Source organism: Schistocerca cancellata, chromosome 2 (assembly GCF_023864275.1).
Source record: "Schistocerca cancellata isolate TAMUIC-IGC-003103 chromosome 2, iqSchCanc2.1, whole genome shotgun sequence".
Classification (NCBI taxonomy): Eukaryota; Metazoa; Arthropoda; class Insecta; order Orthoptera; family Acrididae; genus Schistocerca; species Schistocerca cancellata.
In genome coordinates, this window is record NC_064627.1 from 231077910 (window position 1) to 231087119 (window position 9210).

Consider the following 9210-nt stretch of genomic DNA (forward strand, 5'->3'; position numbering starts at 1 on the left):
GGGCATAGCACTCTACTGGTTGACGTCGGAGTCGACGTCTTCCCACAACGTGTTTATATCCGCTTCTACCAACTATAGAGTTCAATATATTGTCACTTCGGTAAGTAACTTGCCCTCCTTAGAAAGATTTTATACTTGGTACATTATCAACTTCCATTACTAGAGTCAGTTTATCTTAATTAGTAAATTGGTCTTATAGTCAAAATAATTGTGCTTCCAACTTTCATGCTCGTTTCTCGTAAATCAGTGGGTAACCGATATGCTTTAACTGCCAATTCTATACAACAACTGAGTTATGAAGATAAGTAAAATGAATAAGTCCCCATGTTGTAGTAGTGATTGGTCCAGTAGAGTATTTGCCCATAGTAAATAGAGATTAAGCGCTTCACTGATTGTAATTAATTCGAATTGACACTCGACGAGAACACATACTTAATACAAGAATTACACAGCGTGTATTTTACTGAGTGGCTGTGTTTGTGTGTATTCATTAGAGAAACAACAAATAGATTACATATATGACAACAAATAGATTACATATATAGATTACATATATTATTTCAACTGACATTACCTAGATTGCTTCCGTTTAGAGCATTGCTGTGTACCTGATCGTACTTTTAACCATGTAAACTTACTGGAATTGATTATTTTAGACCCTGGTCATAGCCTTCGATGAGACACCAACATAGAAATTATTTCAGCAATTTAAATTGATTAATGGTTCAAATGGCTCTGAGCACTATGGGACTCAACTTCTGAGGTTACTAGTCCCCTAGAACTTAGAACTAGTTAAACCTAACTAACCTAAGGACATCACACACATCCATGCCTGAGGCATGATTCGAACCTGCAACCGTAACGGTCTCGTGGTTCCAGACTGCAGCGCCTAGAACCGCAGGCTAAATTGATTAGTATGTATTTCACACTATTGACTAGGTTTCACATCATTTTTTCGGTCCCTTACTATTTCTTTCATGGTGTTAGGAACGAAGTTGTCTAAGTAAATTATGCCACTGTTACTTTAATATGATGACAGTACAGAATTTTGCAAACGTAACTCTGGTCTACCTTGCCCACCGTTCACTACTAGAAAACAACGGAGTTTTCGTAACATATGTCTGATTGGCAATGCGTATGTTCTCCTTTCTATAGTTCAATATTAAAAATTTACAATGTTCCACGCCTATATTAGTATCTATTAGAATAACGGCTTGTCACTTGAGCTTTTATATATTCCCATTTCTAATACCTGATATTAACCTATCATAAAACGATTGTGCATATACAGCTTCATTTGTATTTTAGTGATACCACTTAAACGGTTAATGTCCAGAGAGATGGCATTTTAACGGAAATGACCAAAAATATAATTAGTTAATTAAAATTATCAATTATGTAATATGGTTATAATAGAATTGCTTTGCATAATAACTTAAAAATTACTGTTGTTGCGTTGGTTGTTTATGTATGGTATGTTGTATTCAGGTGCTGAAGATGATGATGTAACATTATCGAAACTAGTCGCCAATAAAACCAACACCTTAATACAGTTGGAGGAATTTCGTCATTTTTTAACATATATTATACTAGCTGATGTACCAAATCGTCCATTTAAATTATGGATATACGAAGATAATGATATTTGGTTTGCGGGGGTTCAATTGCGTGGTTAGCAGCGCCCGTACAGACGCATAATTTTTTCTCTGTCCACTTTCGCCACTTTTCCTGAATGATTATGACAACACAAACACCCAGTCATCATGGAGAGAAAATCCCTGACCCGGCTGGGAATCTAACATGGGACCCACTGCTCCAGATGCAGCAACGCTAGGCACTAGACCACGAGCTGCGGACTTCCAATGAAGGTTAGTACAATACACTTCATAGTTGATAGTTGTATCACGAGACAGGACATGAAATAAATAACCCCTTCAGAGTCCAAGAACACCGTTGCCACGACGGCCGAGGATACGGATTTGAACATTTTCTTTCAAATACACTCCTGGAAATTGAAATAAGAACACCGTGAATTCATTGTCCCAGGAAGGGGAAACTTTATTGACACATTCCTGGGGTCAGATACATCACATGATCACACTGACAGAACCACAGGCACATAGACACAGGCAACAGAGCATGCACAATGTCGGAACTAGTACAGTGTATATCCACCTTTCGCAGCAATGCAGGCTGCTATTCTCCCATGGAGACGATCGTAGAGATGCTGGATGTAGTCCTGTGGAACGGCTTGCCATGCCATTTCCACCTGGCGCCTCAGATGGACCAGCGTTCGTGCTGGACGTGCAGACCGCGTGAGACGACGTTTCATCCAGTCCCAAACATGCTCAATGGGGGACAGATCCGGAGATCTTGCTGGCCAGGGTAGTTGACTTACACCTTCTAGAGCACGTTGGATGGCACGGGATACATGCGGACGTGCATTGTCCCGTTGGAACAGCAAGTTCCCTTGCCGGTCTAGGAATGGTAGAACGATGGGTTCGATGACGGTTTGGATGTACCGTGCACTATTCAGTGTCCCCTCGACGATCACCAGTGGTGTACGGCCAGTGTAGGAGATCGCTCCCCACACCATGATGCCGGGTGTTGGCCCTGTGTGCCTCGGTCGTATGTAGTCCTGATTGTGGCGCTCACCTGCACGGCGCCAAACACGCATACGACCATCATTGCACCAAGGCAGAAGCGACTCTCATCGCTGAAGACGACACGTCTCCATTCGTCCCTCCATTCACGCCTGTCGCGACACCACTGGAGGCGGGCTGCACGATATTGGGGTGTGAGCGGAAGACGGCCTAACGGTGTGCGGGACCGTAGCCCAGCTTCATGGAGACGGTTGCGAATGGTCCTCGCCGATACCCCAGGAGCAACAGTGTCCCTAATTTGCTGGGAAGTGGCGGTGCGGTCCCCTACGGCACTGCGTAGGATCCTACGGTCTTGGCATGCATCCGTGCGTCGCTGCGGTCCGGTCCCAGGTCGACGGGCACGTGCACCTTCCGCCGACCACTGGCGACAACATCGATGTACTGTGAAGACCTCACGCCCCACGTGTTGAGCAATTCGGCGGTACGTCCACCCGGCCTCCCGCATGCCCACTATACGCCCTCGCTCAAAGTCCGTCAACTGCACATACGGTTCACGTCCACGCTGTCGCGGCATGCTACCAGTGTTAAAGACTGCGATGGAGCTCCGTATGCCACGGCAAACTGGCTGACACTGACGGCGGCGGTGCACAAATGCTGTGTAGCTAGCGCCATTCGACGGCCAACACCGCGATTCCTGGTGTGTCCGCTGTGCCGTGCGTGTGATCATTGCTTGTACAGCCCTCTCGCAGTGTCCGGAGCAAGTATGGTGGGTCTGACACACCGGTGTCAATGTGTTCTTTTTTCCATTTCCAGGAGTGTAGAAGTGGTGTTGTTGCACTCCAGGGATTGCCGTTTCATTTGTGGTTCGAAGTGGTGATTCCATGTTTCATCGCCTGTGAGATGTTACACAAAAAATTAACGCGAAAGAAATTCAGCACAGATGGTCCTCCGTTGCTCTTTATGGTCTTCTGTGGGCGTTCCAAAACATCCCAAAGGTGTTCTATAGGATTCAGGTCATGACTCTCTGCATTCGAGTCCATTACACTGGTGTTATTGTCGTGTAACCACTCCGCCACAGGCACACACCTTTGAATACCACAATTGGTGGACAATTGTTTCAGCACTGCCAACAGAGACGTCCAGTTGAGGGGCGATGTGTTTGTTTGTGATCCGCCGACACTGCAGTAGTCACTGCTGTGTGTGTGGCCAGCCGACAGCTTTGCGCGACCTTGTTGCGATGATGGCAGTCGCCGTAGACATCCTGCAAGCGCCTTTGAATATATGCAGTGCTATGACTTTCCGCCAAAAGAAACTCAATGATAACACTTTGCTTGGGACGCATCGCCACCTATAGGAACCTCATGAAACTATAGGGGCTGAAGCAGGAATATTCCATGATGTCCCAAAACAGATTCCTCATTTTTTTAAGACTAGTAGCCGTTCTGTGTCGTCTGATGCAGGCATCTTTCGACAGAAGTACATATGCAGGAATGTGAAGATCGACAGCACTGCGCTGCAGTACACATTGCCACAACGCACGACTGGTCTGAAGTCAGCAAGACTGAAAGCTTACGTATTCAGTGAATGAAATGATAATTAAATGGACACCATAGCTGCAAACAGGCGTTGATGTACTTCATTGGGGACATGTTGAAACTGTGTGCCCCGATCGGGACTCGAACCCGGGATCTCCTGCTTACATGGCAGACGCTCTATCCATCTGAGCTACCGCGGGCACAGAGGATAGTGCGTCTGCAGGGACTTATCCCTTGCACGCTCCCCGTGAGATCCACATTCCCAACATGTCCATACACCTACATTCGTAGTGCGCCTAATAGATGTTTGCCCATCATACTCATAACTCGTGGCAGATTAATCTACCAAGTCCCGTACGAGTTCGGGATTAGCGTGTGCGTTCGCACAAGAAGGTCAATGGCCGGGAAGCCATATTTGGCTGCCATGTAAGCAGGAGATCCCGGGTTCGAGTCCCGGTCGGGGCACACATTTTCAACATGTCCCCAATGAAGTACATGAACGCCTGTTTGCAGCTAGGGTGTCCATTTAATTATCATTTCATTTCTAGCAAAGCTGCATGGTCATCCACGGTAACTGTTCTTTCGGAAACGGATACTACCGTCATATATAGTTAAAATATGGCTTCCAAACTTCTTATCGTCCACGTTTCACTTCCATACATGGCTACACTGCATACAAATACTTTCAGAAATGACTTCCTGACACTTAAATCTATATTCGATGTTAACAAATTTCTCTTCTTCAGAAACGCCTTCCTTGCCATTGACAGTCTGCATTTTATATCCTCTCTACTTCGACCATCATCAGTTATTTTGCTCCCTAAATAGCCAAACTCCTTTACTACTTTAAGTGTCTCATTTCCTAATTTAATTCCCTCAGCGTCATCCTACTCAATTCCACTACATTCCATTATCCTCGTTTTGCTTTTGTTGATGTTCATCTTATATCCTCCTTTCAAGACACTGTCCATTCCCTTCAACTGTTCTTCCAAGTCCTTTGCTGTCTCTGACAGAATTACAATGTCATCGGCGAACCTCAAAGTTTTAATTTCTTCTCCATGGATTTTAATACCTACTCCGAATTTTTCTTTTGTTTCCTTTACTGCTTGCTTAATATACAGATTAAATAACATCGGGGAGAGATTACAACCCTGTCTCACTCCCTTCCCAACCACTGCTTCTCTTTCATGCCCCTCTACTCTTATAACTGCCATCTGGTTTATGTACAAATTGTAAATAGCCTTTCGCTCCCTGTGTTTTACCCCTGCCACCTTCAGAATTTGAAAGAGAGTATTCCAGTCAGCATTGTCAAAAGCTTTCTCTAAATCTACAAATGCTAGAAACGTAGGTTTGCCTTTCCTTAATCTTTCTTCTTAGATAATTCGTAGGGTCAGCATTGCCTCACATGTTCCAACATTTCTACGGAATCCAAACTGATCTTCCCCGAGGTCGGCTTTACCAGTTTTTCCATTCGTCTGTAAAGAATTCGCGTTAGTATTTTGCAGCTGTGGCTTATTAAACTGATTGTTCGGTAATTTTCACATCTGCCAACACCTGCTTTCTTTGGGGTTGGAATTATTATATTCTTCTTGAAGTCTGAGGGCATTTCGCCTGTCTCACACATCTTGCTCACCAGATGGTAGAGTTTTGTCAGGACTGGCTCTCCCAAGGCCGTAAGTATTTCTAATGGAATGTTGTCTTCTCCCGGGGCCTTGTTTCGACTCAGATCTTTCAATGCTCTGTCATACTCTTCACGCAGTATCATACCTCAGCACTGCTTAATTCCCAACAAATCAGAAGCCATCTGTGGGCTATATAGGATTACCACAGCAACCGCGTTGAGAGTCAGCAGCTCCTGACGAAGACGACTGAGGTAATCGTCGGAAACTCTAGGTTTCATCCTGAACTGACACAGTAAGTAGTCTGAGAATGTTTTATGAACAGTGACATTACGAAAGATTTCCTTTTCATGTTCCGAGTGCAGTCAGATATCCATTACTCATTACAAAGAAGGGTTGAATGACAAGTCAGGCTCCATGCAAATAATATGCAGCATTTCATATTGTCTACTTTTACATAACTAACAGGTGGGTATGGGAGGACAAATTGACCTTTATTTCCAAAAGTATCGGTTTCTAGGCACAAGGGACTTTTCCTCTATTTTTTACCAATACAACCTCCTGCAGGAATATGCGGCGCTTTTTTAGGCACTCTTTATAAATGCTTAAGGAGCCAGGTCATTATGACAATCTCTCCTCCTCCGTATTTAATCTGTTCCTGGGTCCATGTATCATAGAGTCTTTACTGGTACACTACTTGTACGGGGTTTCCTTATCCTAGAGTCCAGCCTACCTGTACTGGATCAACCTGTCCTACTGCGCCCCCTACCCTAGTTCGAGTCTTTACAGGTAGCCTACCGGGACTGGATCTCCCTATCCTAGAGTCTTTGCAGGTAGCCTGTCTGTACCGGCTCAGTTACAGTTGACCTACTTGTGTCGACAGAGTCAGTGTGGTGTGGCTTCTGCCCGAGCCACCGACCCTTCCCCTCTGCCGGCGGCTATAACAATACAACGGCTGAGCGCCGAGCAAAGCGCCGGCTGCCTCCCGTAGCGCCAGCTACACGCTTGGCTGGCCAACCGCGACAACCCGGGTCGCGTGCCGTCATACAGCCACCGTCCCCCAAACCTGCCCGTGGTAACGAGGCGTCGTCCCCTCCCCCCTCCCATTCGACAGTGCGTATGCGCAAGGCATTATTAGCCATCGTTGCAGTGTTCAGCAGAAGTTAAAACAAACATTGGACACATCATAATCACATTTAAACCAGTCTCCGATGAACAGCAGTTGTTATGGGTGCATGTACCAGGTGCTTACTGAGAAGGTCCATACACAGCAACGTTCGCTGAACGGTCATTGAGGAGACGCTGTTGGTTGCCCCGCAGTTCATCCGGGCGGTCAGATGCTCAACAGCTGCACTCCTATTCACCTGTACATATCTCCCCAGCCTGCATTTACCCCTGCCACATACGCCCGCAGACCACAGCTGCCTCGGCGCCGGTTTAGGATATTTCGGGGAGCGCTGTTTTGCCATGCTCTAAATACTTTAACTACGGCAGCACGTGGGCAGTTTACAAACATAGGCTCTGCTGTCTGCGTCCCCCGACACACTTTATACACCCTCCACTGCTAGTGCTCCCACCTGCCGTCATGAGTGCTTATTGCTTTCTGACAAAGAATGTAGGAGGTGGTCACATTAATGTGACTGAATCGAATCGTGTGTGAAACTGCTAATTCGATAAGAATCCTGCCTTCTGGATAAATATCTGCGGATGCCCATGATAGCAATAGTAAGAACGGATATTCACTTGACAAAGGTTTCTTACTACTGACGAGGACAAAAGAAAAGTGTCTTGAGACACAACACGCAAGGTGAGGCGTTCCTGTACAATTGCAGGCCAGTGAGCTTCTGCTTTCTACTTTCTAGCTTTTTTTTTTTTTTTTTTTTTTTTTTTTTTTTTTTTTTTTTTTTTTTTTTTTTAAACCAGAATTGATGTTCTCACATTGCACTTGGCAATGGAAGGAAGACTCAAGGAAATTGAAGTTTATAGGTCTTTTGGAAGTAGAAAAAGCTTTCGACAAGGTGAAGTGGTGCAAAATATTGTTTGGAAAACAGGTACGAATTGTAGAGACAGACGGGTATTTAGAATGTGTACAAAAATCGACATAGAAAAATAAGAATGGAAGGCTACGAACGACGTGCTCTAATTAAAAAGGCTGTAAGACAGGGTTGCAGCCTCTCGCTCCTACTGTTCAGTCTCTCCGTTGAAGAAGCATTGTCGAAAGTAAAACTAGTGTTAAAAATTCATGGTGAACTGAAATCAATGGCAAGTTCGTTGATACATTGCTATACTCAGTCAAGGCGAAGAAGAATCACCGGATATGTTGAAAGGAATGAACGGATTAATGAGGATAGACTACGGATTGCGACTAAACCGACGAGAAACGAAAGTAATGATGAGCAGAAGAAATGACATTAGCGACTAACATATCAAAATTGGGGACGACGAAGTAGACGATATAAACGAACTCTACTACCTTGTAAACAAAAATGGTTCAAATGGCTCTGAGCACTATGGGACTTAACATCTGAGGTCATCAGTCCACTAGAACGTAGAACTACTTAAACCTAACTAACCTAAGGACATCACACACATTCATGCCCGAGGCAGGATTCGAACCTGCGACTGTAGCGGTCGCGCGGTTGCAGACTGACGCGCTTAGAACCGCTCGGCCACACCACCCGGCCCTTGTAAACAAAGTAACCAATAACGGAAGTGACAAGGAGGACACAAAAAGCGGATTAGCACAGGACAAGGAGGCATTCCTGGTCAAAAAGCATATACTGGTACAAACATCGTCCTTAATTCGAAGAAAAAGTTTCTCATAATGTACATTTGAAGCGAAGCAGTGTACGGAAGCCATTCGTGGACTGTGTGAATACTGGAAAAGAGCACAATCGAGCCGTTTCAGAAGAGGTGCTATACAAGATTTCGAAAATTAGGTGGACTGATAAGAAATGACGAGGTTCACCGATGGATCGGCGAGGAGAGAAACATATGGAAAACAATGTGAAGAAAAAGAGAGTGAATGATAACACATGTATTATGACATCAAGGAATATCTTTCATGGTACTAGACTCAGCCGCAGAAGACAAACACTGAAGGGGAAGACAAAGATAAATAATTAAAGACAAATGCCAGGCTGATGAAAAAAAAATACGAACATGGCTAGAGGGAGACAGATCATAACGTACCATTGTTGATCGCAAGACTGTGCCCTAGATTAAATCACTGACTTTCTGTAGTGTATTGTGAAGATAGATCACATCCCGTGAAGAAAAAGGTGCTACTTGATCCCGTGAGTAGCTATAATGAGCAATCGTCGTTAGCTTTCAAATATATCTGCCATGATTATTATAACTGCTGAACAAACATGTATCACCAGCTGACTGAACTCAGAAACAATAGAATTAGACAACGTTGCTTTGTAATTTTAGTAGTTATGCTAAAACTGA

The 9210-nt window shown here is 44.6% G+C and overlaps 1 non-coding gene across 1 annotated transcript; it reads right to left on the bottom strand.

The window, feature by feature from the left end:
• Nucleotides 1-4264: 4264 nt before the first annotated feature.
• Nucleotides 4265-4339, bottom strand: Trnat-ugu (transfer RNA threonine (anticodon UGU)). The gene has a single exon. It is a non-coding gene; the product is annotated as a tRNA-Thr (tRNA).
• Nucleotides 4340-9210: the final 4871 nt, after the last annotated feature.